This window comes from Equus caballus, chromosome 1 (assembly GCF_041296265.1).
Source record: "Equus caballus isolate H_3958 breed thoroughbred chromosome 1, TB-T2T, whole genome shotgun sequence".
NCBI classification, from domain to species: domain Eukaryota; kingdom Metazoa; phylum Chordata; class Mammalia; order Perissodactyla; family Equidae; genus Equus; species Equus caballus.
In genome coordinates this window covers 91,752,840-91,775,551 of record NC_091684.1, presented here as the reverse complement: position 1 = coordinate 91,775,551, position 22,712 = coordinate 91,752,840, and the positions used below count along the sequence as shown (strand labels likewise).

The 22,712-nt window shown below is 69.2% G+C and overlaps 4 non-coding genes across 4 annotated transcripts; all 4 read left to right on the top strand.

The window, feature by feature from the left end:
• The first annotated feature begins 777 nt into the window (after positions 1-777).
• LOC138919115 (5S ribosomal RNA) lies at positions 778-896 on the top strand. Its single transcript, XR_011429048.1, has one exon. It is a non-coding gene; the product is annotated as a 5S ribosomal RNA (ribosomal RNA).
• Positions 897-11,799: 10,903 nt separating this feature from the next.
• LOC138919535 (5S ribosomal RNA) lies at positions 11,800-11,918 on the top strand. The gene has a single exon (XR_011429765.1). It is a non-coding gene; the product is annotated as a 5S ribosomal RNA (ribosomal RNA).
• Positions 11,919-15,998: 4,080 nt separating this feature from the next.
• On the top strand, positions 15,999-16,117 carry LOC138919531 (5S ribosomal RNA). Its single transcript, XR_011429761.1, has one exon. It is a non-coding gene; the product is annotated as a 5S ribosomal RNA (ribosomal RNA).
• A 4,043-nt stretch (positions 16,118-20,160) lies between these two features.
• On the top strand, positions 20,161-20,279 carry LOC138919530 (5S ribosomal RNA). Its single transcript, XR_011429759.1, has one exon. It is a non-coding gene; the product is annotated as a 5S ribosomal RNA (ribosomal RNA).
• The last annotated feature ends 2,433 nt before the right edge of the window (positions 20,280-22,712 follow it).

Sequence of the window (22,712 nt, the reverse complement as noted above, 5' to 3'; positions counted from 1 at the left end):
TCTCTGTCTCTGTCTCTGTCTCTGGGTCTCTGGGCTGGCGCCAGCAGGAGCTGTCCAGGGTCCCCGCGAGGGGCGGGTTGGGGGCGGGGTGCCGGTCTCCTGGGCGGCGCTGGCGGGAGGAAGGGTGGCCGCCCCGCCTCCCCGCGCCCTCAGGGGCAGCGCGGCGGGCTTCCGCTGACGCCCTCTGGTCGCGCCGGTGGCTCCGCCTGGGTTTGGGCAAGTCGGGGCCCGGCCGGCGCCGCAGAGGTCAGGGCTCCCGCTGGGAGGCCCCTCGGGCCGGAGGGGACTCAGAGGAGCACGGGCCCGGCGGCCCGACGCCCCGACGCCTCGGGCCAAGTGCCCCGCGCCCCCCACCTCCCAGCAGCCGCATCTCCTGCGACCCATCGCCGGATCCGAGCGGCCAGGGCGGCCTGGAGTGTTCCCGGGCCGCGAGGGGAGAGCGCCCAGCCAGGCGCCCCGCCCCCATCCCCGCCCCCACCACCCCTCGTTTCCCACCGCCGCCCGCCCCGCCCCGCCTCCTCGCACCCCGGGCTGCTCCAGGCCTCCGCGCCCTGGGAGGGCAGCAGGGCGGGGCAGCGCAGGGTTTGGCTGGCCCGCTGGCCGCGCCCGAGGCGGCCGCGGCGGGAGGCAGCAGCGGGAGGAAGGCGGCAGGCCGAGCGCGGGCGCAGGGGGCGCCGGCGGCGGCGGGTGCGCGTCACAGAGGCCTAGGCGCGCGCGCGAGCCGCGGGCCGGGCGACGCGGCGCGGCTTCTTAGGGGCGCCGGCGGCAGGCGCCAGCGTCTACGGCCATACCACCCTGAACGCGCCCGATCTCGTCTGATCTCGGAAGCTAAGCAGGGTCGGGCCTGGTTAGTACTTGGATGGGAGACCGCCTGGGAATACCGGGTGCTGTAGGCTTTTGCCTCCCTCGCCTTTTGCCGCCTCCGGCCTCCGTCCTCCGCGGACGCCCCCCACCCCTCCAGCCAGCCCTCCCCCACCCCCCCCGCCACCCTCCGCACCGCGGGCCCGCCGGCGCCGCCCATGGGCAGGGCCCAACCCCTCCCCGCCACAGCCCAACCCTTCCAGCTCGCGGCCCCACCCGAACCCAGGGCCAATCGGGGCCAGCCCGGCGGGACCGGGACCGGGACCGGGACCGGGACCCCGACGCCGCACACGCCGCCCGCCGGCTCCCTCTGGCCTCGGCCTCTTCCCACCCGCTCGGCTCCCGCTCCGGTGACACCCCAGCCCTTCCCTCGGCGCCCCGCCCCCGCCGCCCCAGCCGCCGGGTAGAGTCGTCCTGTCAGGTGGAACGGATTCCACGGCGGTGCCGGGAGGCCCAAACGGGTCCCAAAGCGACCAGCCCCGCCCACCGAGGAAAGACACCTGGTCAGGCTTTTCCAGACACCGCCCGCTTCTCCAAGGACAGGGCGGACTGGGTTAGAGAGGCGCGTCTCGGGCACCTCACCCAAGACGGGATGGCTTCTGCCTTTGCTGGCGTCTGTGCCGCTGCAGGTCATCTTCTAAAACCTGGTACCCGCTCGCTTGTCCTTGAGAGGCTCATTCACAATCAACACTCCTTTCCCGACCTAAGTTTGTCCCTGTCAGTTTGTCTCGCTTTTCCTTCCAGAAGCCCCCTTCCCGGGGTGGCGGGGAGGGGGGGAGGTGGTGGGGGGGTAGGGGGGTGGGTGGGTCTGAGTTTCAAGCTCCACCTGACTAGGATCCCATTCTGCTTTCGCCTTCGGGCGGTCCTGCCTCGCTTGGAAACGCTGCTACGTTGCTCCTGGTGGATGAGCTTGCGTTCGTTTTGAGTTTGAGAACGCTGGATGCAAAGATGAGGAGTCTTGATGGCTGAGGCTTTTGGTGTCCCCTCACTCGGGGGCCTCCCTCTCTTCCCGCCTCCCCCCGCCTCCCCACCCACCCCCTCACACCCGACCCCTACCACCCCAGGGCCCCGGCCGGGCCCCGCCCCTCCAGGCCGCATCTGTCAGAGGGAGTTGAAAAGCCTCCTGACAGGACACGTCCTCCCTCAGCAGCCAGCCCTTCCTGGCTCCCTGGCTTCAGCTTTCCGTTCGCGTGGCTCGGGCAGCCTTTCGCATCTTCTTTGCACCTGCCTGTGTTTGCAACAGAGGACCGTGGCCAAGGGATCCAGGAAACCGGGAGGAGAGCTGGCTTCCGGGGAGGCGAATGGGAAGGACAGGGAGGCAGAGAGGGAGCCTTGCCTCAGAGAACGGACTTTGAACCCCCGAAGGGAAAAGTCCTCCAGATAAACCACGTCTTCCCCACCGAATCCAAGAGCCATACTCGCTCGCTGTGGAAAAATGGGGACATCCCGGTCAAAGCAGGACGAGAGAGGACCCAAAGCTCCCTCCTCTCCCCGTTCAGCCATCGTCGTCCTGGGAGGGAGTCTCTCCGCGGTTCGCTTCTCCTGCCGGCCCCGTTTCCCCTCCTGCCAACCCAGCGCCTCTATCGCCTGCTCCTCGCTTCCTCGGGCTGCGGGCTGCGGGCTGCGGGCTGCGGGCTGCGGGCTGCGGGATGGGGGGGGAGGGGCGGTGCGCGTCGCTCCCTGCCAGCTCGTGCCCGGGGTGGTTCTGACGGGTCCCCGGATCTGATCTCCGAGGAGCACCTTCTGCGGGGAGAAGCGGGACTGCGTCCCTGTCAGTTTCCCGGAGCGCGGGACCGGAGCCTTGCCCCGAAACGCAGGCTCGGGAGACCGAAGTCCTGAGCTGAAACCCAAGGGCCGCCGTCTCCCGCGAGTGACGTGCCCTCCCTGAGCTGCGCTTTCCTCATCTGGTGCGAGGGGGTCCTGGAGTTCGTGCCTCCTTGCGGGGGCGAGTGCTGGTGAGAACGCAAGCGGGAAACACGAGCGGACCGCTCAGCACGGAGCGCGGCCTCGGTGGGGCCCGGGCCTCGGCCGCCGTCCTTCCCCACGAGCCTACTTCTTGCCGCCGAGGCTCATCCAGCACCCAGGGATCGATCGCCTGGCTGCTTCCGGCCAGACACTCTCCTAGGTGCTGGCCACCCAGCAGCCGAGAACGCGGGTGCCAATCTCGGCCTCCGGGGCGTTCGCCTCCTCGCCTCTGGGGCCGCAAGACCAGCGGTGTGCCTACGCATGCCGGCGAGAGGTGGCAGAACCTGACGAGGACACGTGCCGTGGAAAATGGAGAGCTTGGCGCCCCGGAGGGCCTCGTCGGACGTCTGTGGATGGCCGTCGCTCTCTTTGCCGAAGCCCGCCCCCTGCCCGTCTTCTCTCCGTCCCAGGGTCCCCTTTCCAGTGGGACGCAAGAAGGCCCACAGGGCCCAAACGCTGGAGACGGCAGCGCACACAGCGCGCCCTGGGTCCCGGGGGCTGCGGCGGGAAAGCCTTGCGGCACAGAACCCTGAAGCCCAGAGGTCTCGAGACAGGGAGAGCCGGGACGTCGGCAGGCACCGACGGGCCTTCGGACGCGACTCTTCCTCCCCGTCGTCACACCGTGCTGCTCCTCCCTCCGTCCTGGGCGCGAGCGCGCTCTTGGGAAAACGGAGGCGCCTTCGTCGGTGACCTAGCGGCGGGAGATCCCGGGCAACGTCCCCAGCGGCACTTGAGCAGAACGGGGACGCTGCGGTCGGTCGTCGGGGAGGGGCTTCTACATGTCTGGTAGATGGAGCTGCTTTCTCGTGCCAAGTTCTCTGGGCCCTGACTTTTCTGCCTGCTCCTTCTATCACCTCAGTAAGGTCGGGGGTGCCCGGCAGAAAGAGGAAAAGAGCCAGAGTGAAGAAGCGGAGAGAAAGGAACACGCAAACCCGGACGCGCACACACACAGGCACACAGACACACAGGCGCGCGCGCGCGCGCACACACACACACACACACACACACGCCTACACACCCACTCGCACAACACGCACACGCACACGCACACGCACACGCAAGCGCAGACAGAGCGCGCCAGCGAGCTCCGGTGCCTGTCTGTGGTTCCTGGGCGATGGCGGGGCAGCGATGCCGGGAGCCCGGGACTCCTGAGAGCCTGTCTGCGCGGCCTAGGGCCCCAGGGGTGATCGCCAGCCCCGGGCCCCTGCCTCCTGGCCCGGGCCCAGCTCCAGCACCACCCGCCCTCCTGGGGGGGAAGCGAGCTCTTGGGCAGAGCCTCTCTGGGTCAGGGTGGGTGTCTGTCTAGGTCCGTGTCTTGGATCCTCTCCGTGTCGCCGTTTCTCTGTTTCTCCGTGTCTCTGTCTCTGTCTCTGTCTCTGGGTCTCTGGGCTGGCGCCAGCAGGAGCTGTCCAGGGTCCCCGCGAGGGGCGGGTTGGGGGCGGGGTGCCGGTCTCCTGGGCGGCGCTGGCGGGAGGAAGGGTGGCCGCCCCGCCTCCCCGCGCCCTCAGGGGCAGCGCGGCGGGCTTCCGCTGACGCCCTCTGGTCGCGCCGGTGGCTCCGCCTGGGTTTGGGCAAGTCGGGCCCGGCCGGCGCCGCAGAGGTCAGGGCTCCCGCTGGGAGGCCCCTCGGGCCGGAGGGGACTCAGAGGAGCACGGGCCCGGCGGCCCGACGCCCGACGCCTCGGCCAAGTGCCCCGCGCCCCCCACCTCCCAGCAAGCCGCATCTCCTGCGACCCATCGCCGGATCCGAGCGGCCAGGGCGGCCTGGAGTGTTCCCGGGCCGCGAGGGAGAGCGCCCAGCCCAGGCGCCCCGCCCCATCCCCGCCCCCACCACCCCTCGTTTCCCACCGCCGCCCGCCCCGCCCGCCTCCTCGCACCCCGGGCTGCTCCAGGCCTCCGCGCCCTGGGAGGGCAGCAGGGCGGGGCAGCGCAGGGTTTGGCTGGCCCGCTGGCCGCGCCCGAGGCGGCCGCGGCGGGAGGCAGCAGCGGGAGGAAGGCGGCAGGCCGAGCGCGGGCGCAGGGGGGCGCCGGCGGCGGCGGGTGCGCGTCACAGAGGCCTGGGCGCGCGCGCGAGCCGCGGGCCGGCGACGCGGCGCGGCTTCTTAGGGGCGCCGGCGGCAGGCGCCAGCGTCTACGGGCCATACCACCCTGAACGCGCCCGATCAAAAAAAAAAAAAAAAGCTAAGCAGGGTCGGGGCCGCGGCCCAGGTTTGCCCTCCGCGGGCTTGTTTTCGCCCCCCAGCTCCCCTCCCCCTTCGCTCACGCCACCGGGCGTCTCACCCCGCCGAGGCCTGCAGAGCGAAGCTGGTCCCGCCTCTCCCTCTGAAGATAGCGCCCTGCAGTGGCCCACCTGGGACCCGAAGACCCAGCTCTTCTGGCCCATGACAGGCTTTCTGCCGCACCTAGACCTTCCGCCGCCAGAAACGGGTTGGCTCTCTCCCTTGAGAGAGCCGCTGCGTTACAACACATTGGGCAAACGGGAGGAGCCAGCGAGGGGACAAACCCACGGCCGCGTACGGTGGTCCCAGTCCCATGGTTGAGGTAACGAGATATGCATCAGCCTGTAGACTACCCGGCGCTGCCCCCGAGTCCTTCAAGGCCCCACAGATCTCTCCAAAAAGGCTCTGTCACCGGGAGGGTGGGCTTCTGATCGGCTGGGCACCGCAGAACCCGTGTAACCTGACTGGTGAAGGAAATCCGATAAGGCCGCCACTCGGGAGGGCCCCCGGCTTCACGGAAACTTCCAGCAAGGCCAGAGAGACAACAAACGCGACAGTCCCCCAGATCCACCGAGCCGGGGGCGCCGCCCCTTCTCCTGCGCCAATAGCCGCCTCTTCGCCTCCAGCGCTTGCTTGGAGGAAGCTCCCAGGAGGGGCGGCAAGATAGAGGTCCTGGGATGTCGCTTCCGAGGATCCTGCCAGCACGTTTGTTAGCTAGTCGTGTCGGGTGGCTCCCGCCGTTCGATCCGAACCCCCGGCGAGCGGGGCTCGAGGGGCCTGCTCAAGGCCACGCTCTCGGGAACCGGAGCCCTGGTGGGAGCGCTGATCCCCTCAGACCGGGCTTCTGTGGGTCGTGGGCCTGGCGGCATGGTCACGCCGCGGGGTGCAAGTGTGAGCCCTGCAGTTTGGACAGGGAACAGTCCGTGACTCGGCGAGCCTAGACCCCGGTCGAAGACCTTCACTGGGGCCCCTTGCCCGCCGATAGTGGTGTGTGGCCGGGAGGGTTATCGAATCACCCCCCCGGAGAGCACGGCGGCTGGAGCCCCCCCCCCGCGGGGAACGAAGTGCGGCCCCCCAGGTCGAAAGCGTTCGTGTCTCCGGTGGGCCCTTCTCCCTAAGCCCCTAAGGGAGCCAACAGGGCTCGCTACCCTAAACGGGCCACTGGTCGGCCGTCGGCCAGCACCGTCGCAGAGCCGAGTTCTCGCTATCTCTCGCTCAACCTTCGTGCCAATCCCTTCCTGTTCCCCCCATCGGAGAGTGCAAGGAGGAGGGCTGGTGTTGCCCTGTTAGCCAGGGAGGGCTGCGATTTGTCAAGGGACATCTGCACGAGAGGGCCGCTTGACCCGTCGAGAAATAAAATGCCGACCAGAACCGCCAGCTCAACTCTGCTCCCTGCTCGGGGCGTCCTAGTGGGCCTTCCTCAACCGAATGCCCCGTCGTGCTGAAGGGGAGCTCATTGGGCGGCTTCTGCCGTGAGGCTTGTCTGAAGTCACGCCGACTTTCCCGTCGGAATCGGCCACTCTGCCTGGGTCTGGCTCAGTTCCCGGAGATAGGATGAGGTCCACCCACCTCCCAAGGGGCCGGGCATCTCGCCCTGGTCTCTCTTGTCCTACGTTCTGACCAGTTTAGCTCTCCAGCCCAGCTCGGGAGGCAAGCACGGCAAGGGCCTGCTTGACTTGTCCACGCCGCGGGGGCAACGCAGTGGGCGCTCCCGCGGATGCAACGGAGGGATCACGGGCCCATTCTCTCGAACGACCCACTGACTTTCCGGGCCCCCTTAGTCTGGCCTGCCGGTAGAAAGGAACGAAACTCTGCCCTCTGGGGACGCCCTCTCCGGTTGTTACTGACCAGGCCGCCGTTAGTGTGTCCTCCGACGCCCCTAAAGCCGTGCCTGGGACCCGCTTCAGTCCTTTTCAGACGTCCGGGATCGTGCCCGGCACATTTTCCCAGGTCGCCCAGTCCACACCCACCGGGTCCCGACGCGGGCGACGCCCCCGGCAACTGGTGGCCCATTAGTCCTTCGTGGCCATCTTGTCCCATTCCCACAGTGACGGCACCTCTCCAATGTACCCAGCCTCTCCCCTCCCTGACGTCTCACACTGCCCGGTCCGGTGTCACCCGACCCCCAAGGGAGTGCTTGACCTGAGCAGCGGTGGCGCCCGGGAGACCCGGCCGATGGGTCACGCGCCGACCCAGCGGCACCGGGGCTTGGACCGGCGTCACCCAGGACGTCTGAATCTCCGGGGCACACTGCCCTGGGTTTGGGGGGGCCAGGGGGTCGGACTTCCCACGCCTTGCCTCCCCCGCGCATGCCAGTCAAATCAAGGCAGCGCCCCTCCTCCCGAAGGGATCCCCTCGGCCGGGGGCGCCTCGCGCATCGGGTCTTGGCGCAGCCCCGATACGACCAGTTGGAGGGGAGGGCGGCAGCGGAGACTCGCTGCCTTCCCCTCCTTGCCAGACGCAGGCGCGTGGGCACAGGGGTCAGCTCCCGGCTTCTCGCCACCTAGCGACTTCAGGGAGGGACGCAAGCCCCCTGGCACCGCCGCAATCGGGGCATCGAAGCGACTTCGAGGGAGCAGGAGAGCCTAAGGCCAGGGCAGCCAGTCCAGGCTGACACTCGCGCGCGGCCCGCTTTGGCATAGACCTCCTAGTGCTCTGCGCAGCCCCATCATCTCCATCTAAGCCCGGTCTGCGCTCCCCCCCTGGACGGGGGGCCTGCCGAAGCCACCGGTGCCCAACCTCTACTTGTTCGGGGCCCCAAGCCCTGCCTGGCTCCCGGAAAGATCTCCGCCCGCCCAGCTTCGCTCGTTCGGCAAGAGAGGGGATCCTCCGCAAGCGCCCTTCGCGGAGGCTGAGCGGGACATCCCTTGGGTACAACCTGGGAATCCGTTGGGCACACTTGCTACGCGGCACCGCCGAGGGAAGGTGCGAGGGCCGGAGCGCTTTGGCTTGTCCTCAGTCTCAGACGCTTGTCACGAGCCCTGCTAGTGCTTTGGGGGCGTGAGTTCGAAGGTTGGGGGGCTCGCCCCTGAGACTCCAAACTCTTTTCGAGTGCTTTGCCTCTGACTCCAGTTGAGGCCCGACCGGCATTCTTGCGGCCCTGACTGCTAGCTCATTCAGCTTCTCCAGGACGCAGAGCAGGGGGCCTTTAGATAGCGCCCAGAGGGTGTAGCGGCGCGAGGCGCAGGCGCAGGCTGACTCCTGCAGAACGTGCCATGGATGTGTCCGCTCTGGCAGCGGGGATGACCTAGAACTGGGTGGGGGGGACTTGAGACCAGCAGCCTCATGTCCGGATGACCAGCGAGCTCCTGCGCGGGCGAGCGAGCCCCCCCCACCCCCGCCTGTGTGTCAATGACCCCGGCGTTCCCGCCCGTGATCTCGCAGGCCAACTCTTGGAGGCGGGGGCACTTGTCGCTGCTTGGGAGCGCAACCCTTGGTGTCGTCGAAGCCTACCGTCTCTGTCCTGAACTCCTCGCAGCTCAACTTCGCCCCCTGGAAACCGGGGGGGGGCGCCTCTCCTCGCACAGCGGATCCCAAGCCTCGGAGGCATTGTCCGTCCGGGAAACTCAATTCCCCGCGAAAGGTAGAGTCCGTTGGACTGGGACCGAACGCTTTGCCATCGCTTGGAGGTGGCTCGGACCACAAGCCTTGCTTGTTGAGGTGCAGCCCGTGCTGAAACACCTCCGCCGAACGAAGCACCGTGCCACAGTCCTCCGCCCGTCCCGCTTGATGCCGCCCCTTGCAGAGGGCGCCTGGGCCCCTGGCCGCAAGCTGGAGGCCGCTGAACCAGCCCCAATAGACGCGGTGCTTCACCCTTGGTTCTGGAGCCGCTGGCCCCCCTGTGTTCTGGGCGGCTTGCAGTCTTGAAGTCGTGGAAACTGCGAACCAGCACGATGGCTTCTAAAAGGCGTCCGGGCTTGGCCCGCGGTGGGCCGGCTGGGACCCCTGAGGCTCCCTCCATGCACCCGACGCCCCATCGCCGCCGGCAATCTCTTGGAGAAGAAGGGCAGGCATCCACAGGCTGGCGACAAGATCAAGGGTGGGGAGGAAGAGCTCCTGGCGGGCACAGGCTCGGAACTCCTCCCGAGCCGCGCGGAATGAGCATAGCGACCTTGTCTGCTCTGCCTGGATTGCAAAGGCCTAGGCTGCGCTCCCCGGCCCCCTGCCACCCTCCAGAGCGCCGAGGGCGGCGATGGGAACGTCAGGACCTGGTGGGGGTGGGACTGCCCTCCAGGTCTCCACTGGCCTGGCCGTTCCTGCTAGTACGCAGGCGCGCCGGCGGAGAGGGGCCTGACCGAAGAACCCCTCACAGACCTTCGCTTGCAACACCAGCGACCTACCCCTGAGTGCCTTCGCTGAAACCCAGCGGGGCCGCAAGCCCCGGCGGTCTCCCGTCTGACGTTGCCGCTAGCTGGGGCCTGCGGCTCCTAACCTGTGGACTCACTCTAGGAGAGGAGCAGTCCGGAGCTTCCCCTCCCCGGGTCCGCGCCGCCACCCGGAACAGGTTCCAGGGGGGCACTGCGGAGGCCTGAACAAAGCCTCGGAGACTAGGGGAGCCGGCATCTCCCCGTGCCGAGTACTCTGGCCTAGTCTGGCCTTTCTTTCTCAAGGGAGTCAGGCGCGCCCCTCCAGCAAGGAGGTCGAGAGTTTGGCCTCGCCCCCCAACTCTCTACGCCCCCTCGGGGGCCATAGGCCGACGGCTTCCTGCGGCTCGGCGTCGAAGCAAGGCAACCCTCTCAGACCCAACCCAGTTCCCTCGGGGGGGGAGTCCTTCCACCCCACCGTCAACCTTCGGGGGAGCTGCGGTCCAATAGTGACGCCGGCTGCCCCGCGCACGCGGTCGCTCAGACGAAAGAACCGGTCGGCTCCCCAGTTAGGTTGAGGGCTTAGGGTGCGCCTTGATCCGACGGGGGGCAGAGATTCATGGTCGGGAGCCCGTCTTCGGTCCGTCACTCAGATGACGTTTGGGCCAGTACGCCGTCGCTCTCTTTGCCGAAGCCCGCCCCCTGCCCGTCTTCTCTCCGTCCCAGGGTCCCCTTTCCAGTGGGACGCAAGAAGGCCCACAGGGCCCAAACGCTGGAGGACGGGCAGCGCACACAGCGCGCCCTGGGTCCCCGGGGGCTGCGGCGGGAAAGCCTTGCGGCACAGAACCCTGAAGCCCAGAGGTCTCGAGACAGGGAGAGCCGGGACGTCGGCAGGCACCGACGGGCCTTCGGACGCGACTCTTCCTCCCCGTCGTCACACCGTGCTGCTCCTCCCTCCGTCCTGGGCGCGAGCGCGCTCTTGGGAAAACGGAGGCGCCTTCGTCGGTGACCTAGCGGGCGGGAGATCCCGGGCAACGTCCCCAGCGGCACTTGAGCAGAACGGGGACGCTGCGGTCGGTCGTCGGGGAGGGGCTTCTACATGTCTGGTAGATGGAGCTGCTTTCTCGTGCCAAGTTCTCTGGCCCTGACTTTTCTGCCTGCTCCTTCTATCACCTCAGTAAGGTCGGGGGTGCCCGGCAGAAAGAGGAAAAGAGCCAGAGTGAAGAAGCGGAGAGAAAGGAACACGCAAACCCGGACGCGCACACACACAGGCACACAGACACACAGGCGCGCGCGCGCGCGCACACACACACACACACACACACGCCTACACACCCACTCGCACAACACGCACACGCACACGCACACGCACACGCAAGCGCAGACAGAGCGCGCCAGCGAGCTCCGGTGCCTGTCTGTGGTTCCTGGGCGATGGCGGGGCAGCGATGCCGGGAGCCCGGGACTCCTGAGAGCCTGTCTGCGCGGCCTAGGGCCCCAGGGGTGATCGCCAGCCCCGGGGCCCCTGCCTCCTGGCCCGGGCCCAGCTCCAGCACCACCGCCCTCCTGGGGGGGAAGCGAGCTCTTGGGCAGAGCCTCTCTGGGTCAGGGTGGGTGTCTGTCTAGGTCCGTGTCTTGGATCCTCTCCGTGTCGCCGTTTCTCTGTTTCTCCGTGTCTCTGTCTCTGTCTCTGTCTCTGGGTCTCTGGGCTGGCGCCAGCAGGAGCTGTCCAGGGTCCCCGCGAGGGGCGGGTTGGGGGCGGGGTGCCGGTCTCCTGGGCGGCGCTGGCGGGGGGAAGGGTGGCCGCCCCGCCTCCCGCGCCCTCAGGGGCAGCGCGGCGGGCTTCCGCTTGACGCCCTCTGGTCGCGCCGGTGGCTCCGCCTGGGTTTGGGCAAGTCGGGGCCCGGCCGGCGCCGCAGAGGTCAGGGCTCCCGCTGGGAGGCCCCTCGGGCCGGAGGGGACTCAGAGGAGCACGGGGCCCGGCGGCCCGACGCCCCGACGCCTCGGGCCAAGTGCCCCGCGCCCCCCACCTCCCAGCAGCCGCATCTCCTGCGACCCATCGCCGGATCCGAGCGGCCAGGGCGGCCTGGAGTGTTCCCGGGCCGCGAGGGGAGAGCGCCCAGCCAGGCGCCCCGCCCCCATCCCCGCCCCCACCACCCCTCGTTTCCCACCGCCGCCCGCCCCGCCCCGCCTCCTCGCACCCCGGGCTGCTCCAGGCCTCCGCGCCCTGGGAGGGCAGCAGGGCGGGGCAGCGCAGGGTTTGGCTGGCCCGCTGGCCGCGCCGAGGCGGCCGCGGCGGGGAGGCAGCAGCGGGAGGAAGGCGGCAGGCCGAGCGCGGGCGCAGGGGGCGCCGGCGGCGGCGGGTTGCGCGTCACAGAGGCCTGGGCGCGCGCGCGAGCCGCGGGCCGGGCGACGCGGCGCGGCTTCTTAGGGGCGCCGGCGGCAGGCGCCAGCGTCTACGGCCATACCACCCTGAACGCGCCCGATCTCGTCTGATCTCGGAAGCTAAGCAGGGTCGGGCCTGGTTAGTACTTGGATGGGAGACCGCCTGGGAATACCGGGTGCTGTAGGCTTTTGCCTCCCTCGCCTTTTGCCGCCTCCGGCCTCCGTCCTCCGCGGACGCCCCCCACCCCTCCAGCCAGCCCTCCCCCACCCCCCCCGCCACCCTCCGCACCGCGGGCCCGCCGGCGCCGCCCATGGGCAGGGCCCAACCCCTCCCCGCCACAGCCCAACCCTTCCAGCTCGCGGCCCCACCCGAACCCAGGGCCAATCGGGGCCAGCCCGGCGGGACCGGGACCGGGACCGGGACCGGGACCCCGACGCCGCACACGCCGCCCGCCGGCTCCCTCTGGCCTCGGCCTCTTCCCACCCGCTCGGCTCCCGCTCCGGTGACACCCCAGCCCTTCCCTCGGCGCCCCGCCCCCGCCGCCCCAGCCGCCGGGTAGAGTCGTCCTGTCAGGTGGAACGGATTCCACGGCGGTGCCGGGAGGCCCAAACGGGTCCCAAAGCGACCAGCCCCGCCCACCGAGGAAAGACACCTGGTCAGGCTTTTCCAGACACCGCCCGCTTCTCCAAGGACAGGGCGGACTGGGTTAGAGAGGCGCGTCTCGGGCACCTCACCCAAGACGGGATGGCTTCTGCCTTTGCTGGCGTCTGTGCCGCTGCAGGTCATCTTCTAAAACCTGGTACCCGCTCGCTTGTCCTTGAGAGGCTCATTCACAATCAACACTCCTTTCCCGACCTAAGTTTGTCCCTGTCAGTTTGTCTCGCTTTTCCTTCCAGAAGCCCCCTTCCCGGGGTGGCGGGGAGGGGGGGAGGTGGTGGGGGGGTAGGGGGGTGGGTGGGTCTGAGTTTCAAGCTCCACCTGACTAGGATCCCATTCTGCTTTCGCCTTCGGGCGGTCCTGCCTCGCTTGGAAACGCTGCTACGTTGCTCCTGGTGGATGAGCTTGCGTTCGTTTTGAGTTTGAGAACGCTGGATGCAAAGATGAGGAGTCTTGATGGCTGAGGCTTTTGGTGTCCCCTCACTCGGGGGCCTCCCTCTCTTCCCGCCTCCCCCCGCCTCCCCACCCACCCCCTCACACCCGACCCCTACCACCCCAGGGCCCCGGCCGGGCCCCGCCCCCTCCAGGCCGCATCTGTCAGAGGGAGTTGAAAAGCCTCCTGACAGGACACGTCCTCCCTCAGCAGCCAGCCCTTCCTGGCTCCCTGGCTTCAGCTTTCCGTTCGCGTGGCTCGGGCAGCCTTTCGCATCTTCTTTGCACCTGCCTGTGTTTGCAACAGAGGACCGTGGCCAAGGGATCCAGGAAACCGGGAGGAGAGCTGGCTTCCGGGGAGGCGAATGGGAAGGACAGGGAGGCAGAGAGGGAGCCTTGCCTCAGAGAACGGACTTTGAACCCCCGAAGGGAAAAGTCCTCCAGATAAACCACGTCTTCCCCACCGAATCCAAGAGCCATACTCGCTCGCTGTGGAAAAATGGGGACATCCCGGTCAAAGCAGGACGAGAGAGGACCCAAAGCTCCCTCCTCTCCCCGTTCAGCCATCGTCGTCCTGGGAGGGAGTCTCTTCGCGGTTCGCTTCTCCTGCCGGCCCCGTGTCCCCTCCTGCCAACCCAGCGCCTCTATCGCCTGCTCCTCGCTTCCTCGGGCTGCGGGCTGCGGGCTGCGGGCTGCGGGCTGCGGGCTGCGGGCCGCGGGCTGCGGGATGGGGGGGGCAGGGGCGGTGCGCGTCGCTCCCTGCCAGCTCGTGCCCGGGGTGGTTCTGACGGGTCCCCGGATCTGATCTCCGAGGAGCACCTTCTGCGGGGAGAAGCGGGACTGCGTCCCTGTCAGTTTCCCGGAGCGCGGGACCGGAGCCTTGCCCCGAAACGCAGGCTCGGGAGACCGAAGTCCTGAGCTGAAACCCAAGGGCCGCCGTCTCCCGCGAGTGACGTGCCCTCCCTGAGCTGCGCTTTCCTCATCTGGTGCGAGGGGGTCCTGGAGTTCGTGCCTCCTTGCGGGGGCGAGTGCTGGTGAGAACGCAAGCGGGAAACACGGAGCGGACCGCTCAGCACGGAGCGCGGCCTCGGTGGGGGCCCGGGCCTCGGCCGCCGTCCTTCCCCACGAGCCTACTTCTTGCCGCCGAGGCTCATCCAGCACCCAGGGATCGATCGCCTGGCTGCTTCCGGCCAGACACTCTCCTAGGTGCTGGCCACCCAGCAGCCGAGAACGCGGGTGCCAATCTCGGCCTCCGGGGCGTTCGCCTCCTCGCCTCTGGGGCCGCAAGACCAGCGGTGTGCCTACGCATGCCGGCGAGAGGTGGCAGAACCTGACGAGGACACGTGCCGTGGAAAATGGAGAGCTTGGCGCCCCGGAGGGCCTCGTCGGACGTCTGTGGATGGCCGTCGCTCTCTTTGCCGAAGCCCGCCCCCTGCCCGTCTTCTCTCCGTCCCAGGGTCCCCTTTCCAGTGGGACGCAAGAAGGCCCACAGGGCCCAAACGCTGGAGACGGGCAGCGCACACAGCGCGCCCTGGGTCCCGGGGGCTGCGGCGGGAAAGCCTTGCGGCACAGAACCCTGAAGCCCAGAGGTCTCGAGACAGGGAGAGCCGGGACGTCGGCAGGCACCGACGGGCCTTCGGACGCGACTCTTCCTCCCCGTCGTCACACCGTGCTGCTCCTCCCTCCGTCCTGGGCGCGAGCGCGCTCTTGGGAAAACGGAGGCGCCTTCGTCGGTGACCTAGCGGGCGGGAGATCCCGGGCAACGTCCCCAGCGGCACTTGAGCAGAACGGGGACGCTGCGGTCGGTCGTCGGGGAGGGGCTTCTACATGTCTGGTAGATGGAGCTGCTTTCTCGTGCCAAGTTCTCTGGGCCCTGACTTTTCTGCCTGCTCCTTCTATCACCTCAGTAAGGTCGGGGGTGCCCGGCAGAAAGAGGAAAAGAGCCAGAGTGAAGAAGCGGAGAGAAAGGAACACGCAAACCCGGACGCGCACACACACAGGCACACAGACACACAGGCGCGCGCGCGCGCACACACACACACACACACACACACGCCTACACACCCACTCGCACAACACGCACACGCACACGCACACGCACACGCAAGCGCAGACAGAGCGCGCCAGCGAGCTCCGGTGCCTGTCTGTGGTTCCTGGGCGATGGCGGGGCAGCGATGCCGGGAGCCCGGGACTCCTGAGAGCCTGTCTGCGCGGCCTAGGGCCCCAGGGGTGATCGCCAGCCCCGGGGCCCCTGCCTCCTGGCCCGGGCCCAGCTCCAGCACCACCGCCCTCCTGGGGGGGAAGCGAGCTCTTGGGCAGAGCCTCTCTGGGTCAGGGTGGGTGTCTGTCTAGGTCCGTGTCTTGGATCCTCTCCGTGTCGCCGTTTCTCTGTTTCTCCGTGTCTCTGTCTCTGTCTCTGTCTCTGGGTCTCTGGGCTGGCGCCAGCAGGAGCTGTCCAGGGTCCCCGCGAGGGGCGGGTTGGGGGCGGGGTGCCGGTCTCCTGGGCGGCGCTGGCGGGGGGAAGGGTGGCCGCCCCGCCTCCCCGCGCCCTCAGGGGCAGCGCGGCGGGCTTCCGCTGACGCCCTCTGGTCGCGCCGGTGGCTCCGCCTGGGTTTGGGCAAGTCGGGGCCCGGCCGGCGCCGCAGAGGTCAGGGCTCCCGCTGGGAGGCCCCTCGGGCCGGAGGGGACTCAGAGGAGCACGGGCCCGGCGGCCCGACGCCCCGACGCCTCGGGCCAAGTGCCCCGCGCCCCCCACCTCCCAGCAGCCGCATCTCCTGCGACCCATCGCCGGATCCGAGCGGCCAGGGCGGCCTGGAGTGTTCCCGGGCCGCGAGGGGAGAGCGCCCAGCCAGGCGCCCCGCCCCCATCCCCGCCCCCACCACCCCTCGTTTCCCACCGCCGCCCGCCCCGCCCCGCCTCCTCGCACCCCGGGCTGCTCCAGGCCTCCGCGCCCTGGGAGGGCAGCAGGGCGGGGCAGCGCAGGGTTTGGCTGGCCCGCTGGCCGCGCCCGAGGCGGCCGCGGCGGGAGGCAGCAGCGGGAGGAAGGCGGCAGGCCGAGCGCGGGCGCAGGGGGCGCCGGCGGCGGCGGGTGCGCGTCACAGAGGCCTGGGCGCGCGCGCGAGCCGCGGGCCGGGCGACGCGGCGCGGCTTCTTAGGGGCGCCGGCGGCAGGCGCCAGCGTCTACGGCCATACCACCCTGAACGCGCCCGATCTCGTCTGATCTCGGAAGCTAAGCAGGGTCGGGCCTGGTTAGTACTTGGATGGGAGACCGCCTGGGAATACCGGGTGCTGTAGGCTTTTGCCTCCCTCGCCTTTTGCCGCCTCCGGCCTCCGTCCTCCGCGGACGCCCCCCACCCCTCCAGCCAGCCCTCCCCCACCCCCCCCGCCACCCTCCGCACCGCGGGCCCGCCGGCGCCGCCCATGGGCAGGGCCCAACCCCTCCCCGCCACAGCCCAACCCTTCCAGCTCGCGGCCCCACCCGAACCCAGGGCCAATCGGGGCCAGCCCGGCGGGACCGGGACCGGGACCGGGACCGGGACCCCGACGCCGCACACGCCGCCCGCCGGCTCCCTCTGGCCTCGGCCTCTTCCCACCCGCTCGGCTCCCGCTCCGGTGACACCCCAGCCCTTCCCTCGGCGCCCCGCCCCCGCCGCCCCAGCCGCCGGGTAGAGTCGTCCTGTCAGGTGGAACGGATTCCACGGCGGTGCCGGGAGGCCCAAACGGGTCCCAAAGCGACCAGCCCCGCCCACCGAGGAAAGACACCTGGTCAGGCTTTTCCAGACACCGCCCGCTTCTCCAAGGACAGGGCGGACTGGGTTAGAGAGGCGCGTCTCGGGCACCTCACCCAAGACGGGATGGCTTCTGCCTTTGCTGGCGTCTGTGCCGCTGCAGGTCATCTTCTAAAACCTGGTACCCGCTCGCTTGTCCTTGAGAGGCTCATTCACAATCAACACTCCTTTCCCGACCTAAGTTTGTCCCTGTCAGTTTGTCTCGCTTTTCCTTCCAGAAGCCCCCTTCCCGGGGTGGGGGGTAGGGGGGTGGGTGGGTCTGAGTTTCAAGCTCCACCTGACTGGGATCCCATTCTGCTTTCGCCTTCGGGCGGTCCTGCCTCGCTTGGAAACGCTGCTACGTTGCTCCTGGTGGATGAGCTTGCGTTCGTTTTGAGTTTGAGAACGCTGGATGCAAAGATGAGGAGTCTTGATGGCTGAGGCTTTTGGTGTCCCCTCACTCGGGGGCCTCCCTCTCTTCCCGCCTCCCCCCGCCTCCCCACCCACCCCCTCACACCCGACCCCTACCACCCCAGGGCCCCGGCCGGGCCCCGCCCCTCCAGGCCGCATCTGTCAGAGGGAGTTGAAAAGCCTCCTGACAGGACACGTCCTCCCTCAGCAGCCAGCCCTTCCTGGCTCCCTGGCTTCAGCTTTCCGTTCGCGTGGCTCGGGCAGCCTTTCGCATCTTCTTTGCACCTGCCTGTGTTTGCAACAGAGGACCGTGGCCAAGGGATCCAGGAAACCGGGAGGAGAGCTGGCTTCCGGGGAGGCGAATGGGAAGGACAGGGAGGCAGAGAGGGAGCCTTGCCTCAGAGAACGGACTTTGAACCCCCGAAGGGAAAAGTCCTCCAGATAAACCACGTCTTCCCCACCGAATCCAAGAGCCATACTCGCTCGCTGTGGAAAAATGGGGACATCCCGGTCAAAGCAGGACGAGAGAGGACCCAAAGCTCCCTCCTCTCCCCGTTCAGCCATCGTCGTCCTGGGAGGGAGTCTCTCCGCGGTTCGCTTCTCCTGCCGGCCCCGTTTCCCCTCCTGCCAACCCAGCGCCTCTATCGCCTGCTCCTCGCTTCCTCGGGCTGCGGGCTGCGGGCTGCGGGCTGCGGGCTGCGGGCTGCGGGATGGGGGGGGAGGGGCGGTGCGCGTCGCTCCCTGCCAGCTCGTGCCCGGGGTGGTTCTGACGGGTCCCCGGATCTGATCTCCGAGGAGCACCTTCTGCGGGGAGAAGCGGGACTGCGTCCCTGTCAGTTTCCCGGAGCGCGGGACCGGAGCCTTGCCCCGAAACGCAGGCTCGGGAGACCGAAGTCCTGAGCTGAAACCCAAGGGCCGCCGTCTCCCGCGAGTGACGTGCCCTCCCTGAGCTGCGCTTTCCTCATCTGGTGCGAGGGGGTCCTGGAGTTCGTGCCTCCTTGCGGGGGCGAGTGCTGGTGAGAACGCAAGCGGGAAACACGGAGCGGACCGCTCAGCACGGAGCGCGGCCTCGGTGGGGGCCCGGGCCTCGGCCGCCGTCCTTCCCCACGAGCCTACTTCTTGCCGCCGAGGCTCATCCAGCACCCAGGGATCGATCGCCTGGCTGCTTCCGGCCAGACACTCTCCTAGGTGCTGGCCACCCAGCAGCCGAGAACGCGGGTGCCAATCTCGGCCTCCGGGGCGTTCGCCTCCTCGCCTCTGGGGCCGCAAGACCAGCGGTGTGCCTACGCATGCCGGCGAGAGGTGGCAGAACCTGACGAGGACACGTGCCGTGGAAAATGGAGAGCTTGGCGCCCCGGAGGGCCTCGTCGGACGTCTGTGGATGGCCGTCGCTCTCTTTGCCGAAGCCCGCCCCCTGCCCGTCTTCTCTCCGTCCCAGGGTCCCCTTTCCAGTGGGACGCAAGAAGGCCCACAGGGCCCAAACGCTGGAGACGGGCAGCGCACACAGCGCGCCCTGGGTCCCGGGGGCTGCGGCGGGAAAGCCTTGCGGCACAGAACCCTGAAGCCCAGAGGTCTCGAGACAGGGAGAGCCGGGACGTCGGCAGGCACCGACGGGCCTTCGGACGCGACTCTTCCTCCCCGTCGTCACACCGTGCTGCTCCTCCCTCCGTCCTGGGCGCGAGCGCGCTCTTGGGAAAACGGAGGCGCCTTCGTCGGTGACCTAGCGGGCGGGAGATCCCGGGCAACGTCCCCAGCGGCACTTGAGCAGAACGGGGACGCTGCGGTCGGTCGTCGGGGAGGGGCTTCTACATGTCTGGTAGATGGAGCTGCTTTCTCGTGCCAAGTTCTCTGGGCCCTGACTTTTCTGCCTGCTCCTTCTATCACCTCAGTAAGGTCGGGGGTGCCCGGCAGAAAGAGGAAAAGAGCCAGAGTGAAGAAGCGGAGAGAAAGGAACACGCAAACCCGGACGCGCACACACACAGGCACACAGACACACAGGCGCGCGCGCGCGCGCACACACACACACACACACACACACGCCTACACACCCACTCGCACAACACGCACACGCACACGCACACGCACACGCAAGCGCAGACAGAGCGCGCCAGCGAGCTCCGGTGCCTGTCTGTGGTTCCTGGGCGATGGCGGGGCAGCGATGCCGGGAGCCCGGGACTCCTGAGAGCCTGTCTGCGCGGCCTAGGGCCCCAGGGGTGATCGCCAGCCCCGGGGCCCCTGCCTCCTGGCCCGGGCCCAGCTCCAGCACCACCGCCCTCCTGGGGGGGAAGCGAGCTCTTGGGCAGAGCCTCTCTGGGTCAGGGTGGGTGTCTGTCTAGGTCCGTGTCTTGGATCCTCTCCGTGTCGCCGTTTCTCTGTTTCTCCGTGTCTCTGTCTCTGTCTCTGTCTCTGGGTCTCTGGGCTGGCGCCAGCAGGAGCTGTCCAGGGTCCCCGCGAGGGGCGGGTTGGGGGCGGGGTGCCGGTCTCCTGGGCGGCGCTGGCGGGGGGAAGGGTGGCCGCCCCGCCTCCCCGCGCCCTCAGGGGCAGCGCGGCGGGCTTCCGCTGACGCCCTCTGGTCGCGCCGGTGGCTCCGCCTGGGTTTGGGCAAGTCGGGGCCCGGCCGGCGCCGCAGAGGTCAGGGCTCCCGCTGGGAGGCCCCTCGGGCCGGAGGGGACTCAGAGGAGCACGGGCCCGGCGGCCCGACGCCCCGACGCCTCGGGCCAAGTGCCCCGCGCCCCCCACCTCCCAGCAGCCGCATCTCCTGCGACCCATCGCCGGATCCGAGCGGCCAGGGCGGCCTGGAGTGTTCCCGGGCCGCGAGGGGAGAGCGCCCAGCCAGGCGCCCCGCCCCCATCCCCGCCCCCACCACCCCTCGTTTCCCACCGCCGCCCGCCCCGCCCCGCCTCCTCGCACCCCGGGCTGCTCCAGGCCTCCGCGCCCTGGGAGGGCAGCAGGGCGGGGCAGCGCAGGGTTTGGCTGGCCCGCTGGCCGCGCCCGAGGCGGCCGCGGCGGGAGGCAGCAGCGGGAGGAAGGCGGCAGGCCGAGCGCGGGCGCAGGGGGCGCCGGCGGCGGCGGGTGCGCGTCACAGAGGCCTGGGCGCGCGCGCGAGCCGCGGGCCGGGCGACGCGGCGCGGCTTCTTAGGGGCGCCGGCGGCAGGCGCCAGCGTCTACGGCCATACCACCCTGAACGCGCCCGATCTCGTCTGATCTCGGAAGCTAAGCAGGGTCGGGCCTGGTTAGTACTTGGATGGGAGACCGCCTGGGAATACCGGGTGCTGTAGGCTTTTGCCTCCCTCGCCTTTTGCCGCCTCCGGCCTCCGTCCTCCGCGGACGCCCCCCACCCCTCCAGCCAGCCCTCCCCCACCCCCCCCGCCACCCTCCGCACCGCGGGCCCGCCGGCGCCGCCCATGGGCAGGGCCCAACCCCTCCCCGCCACAGCCCAACCCTTCCAGCTCGCGGCCCCACCCGAACCCAGGGCCAATCGGGGCCAGCCCGGCGGGACCGGGACCGGGACCGGGACCGGGACCCCGACGCCGCACACGCCGCCCGCCGGCTCCCTCTGGCCTCGGCCTCTTCCCACCCGCTCGGCTCCCGCTCCGGTGACACCCCAGCCCTTCCCTCGGCGCCCCGCCCCCGCCGCCCCAGCCGCCGGGTAGAGTCGTCCTGTCAGGTGGAACGGATTCCACGGCGGTGCCGGGAGGCCCAAACGGGTCCCAAAGCGACCAGCCCCGCCCACCGAGGAAAGACACCTGGTCAGGCTTTTCCAGACACCGCCCGCTTCTCCAAGGACAGGGCGGACTGGGTTAGAGAGGCGCGTCTCGGGCACCTCACCCAAGACGGGATGGCTTCTGCCTTTGCTGGCGTCTGTGCCGCTGCAGGTCATCTTCTAAAACCTGGTACCCGCTCGCTTGTCCTTGAGAGGCTCATTCACAATCAACACTCCTTTCCCGACCTAAGTTTGTCCCTGTCAGTTTGTCTCGCTTTTCCTTCCAGAAGCCCCCTTCCCGGGGTGGCGGGGAGGGGGGGAGGTGGTGGGGGGGTAGGGGGGTGGGTGGGTCTGAGTTTCAAGCTCCACCTGACTAGGATCCCATTCTGCTTTCGCCTTCGGGCGGTCCTGCCTCGCTTGGAAACGCTGCTACGTTGCTCCTGGTGGATGAGCTTGCGTTCGTTTTGAGTTTGAGAACGCTGGATGCAAAGATGAGGAGTCTTGATGGCTGAGGCTTTTGGTGTCCCCTCACTCGGGGGCCTCCCTCTCTTCCCGCCTCCCCCCGCCTCCCCACCCACCCCCTCACACCCGACCCCTACCACCCCAGGGCCCCGGCCGGGCCCCGCCCCTCCAGGCCGCATCTGTCAGAGGGAGTTGAAAAGCCTCCTGACAGGACACGTCCTCCCTCAGCAGCCAGCCCTTCCTGGCTCCCTGGCTTCAGCTTTCCGTTCGCGTGGCTCGGGCAGCCTTTCGCATCTTCTTTGCACCTGCCTGTGTTTGCAACAGAGGACCGTGGCCAAGGGATCCAGGAAACCGGGAGGAGAGCTGGCTTCCGGGGAGGCGAATGGGAAGGACAGGGAGGCAGAGAGGGAGCCTTGCCTCAGAGAACGGACTTTGAACCCCCGAAGGGAAAAGTCCTCCAGATAAACCACGTCTTCCCCACCGAATCCAAGAGCCATACTCGCTCGCTGTGGAAAAATGGGGACATCCCGGTCAAAGCAGGACGAGAGAGGACCCAAAGCTCCCTCCTCTCCCCGTTCAGCCATCGTCGTCCTGGGAGGGAGTCTCTTCGCGGTTCGCTTCTCCTGCCGGCCCCGTGTCCCCTCCTGCCAACCCAGCGCCTCTATCGCCTGCTCCTCGCTTCCTCGGGCTGCGGGCTGCGGGCTGCGGGCTGCGGGCTGCGGGCTGCGGGCCGCGGGCTGCGGGATGGGGGGGCAGGGGCGGTGCGCGTCGCTCCCTGCCAGCTCGTGCCCGGGGTGGTTCTGACGGGTCCCCGGATCTGATCTCCGAGGAGCACCTTCTGCGGGGAGAAGCGGGACTGCGTCCCTGTCAGTTTCCCGGAGCGCGGGACCGGAGCCTTGCCCCGAAACGCAGGCTCGGGAGACCGAAGTCCTGAGCTGAAACCCAAGGGCCGCCGTCTCCCGCGAGTGACGTGCCCTCCCTGAGCTGCGCTTTCCTCATCTGGTGCGAGGGGGTCCTGGAGTTCGTGCCTCCTTGCGGGGGCGAGTGCTGGTGAGAACGCAAGCGGGAAACACGGAGCGGACCGCTCAGCACGGAGCGCGGCCTCGGTGGGGGCCCGGGCCTCGGCCGCCGTCCTTCCCCACGAGCCTACTTCTTGCCGCCGAGGCTCATCCAGCACCCAGGGATCGATCGCCTGGCTGCTTCCGGCCAGACACTCTCCTAGGTGCTGGCCACCCAGCAGCCGAGAACGCGGGTGCCAATCTCGGCCTCCGGGGCGTTCGCCTCCTCGCCTCTGGGGCCGCAAGACCAGCGGTGTGCCTACGCATGCCGGCGAGAGGTGGCAGAACCTGACGAGGACACGTGCCGTGGAAAATGGAGAGCTTGGCGCCCCGGAGGGCCTCGTCGGACGTCTGTGGATGGCCGTCGCTCTCTTTGCCGAAGCCCGCCCCCTGCCCGTCTTCTCTCCGTCCCAGGGTCCCCTTTCCAGTGGGACGCAAGAAGGCCCACAGGGCCCAAACGCTGGAGACGGGCAGCGCACACAGCGCGCCCT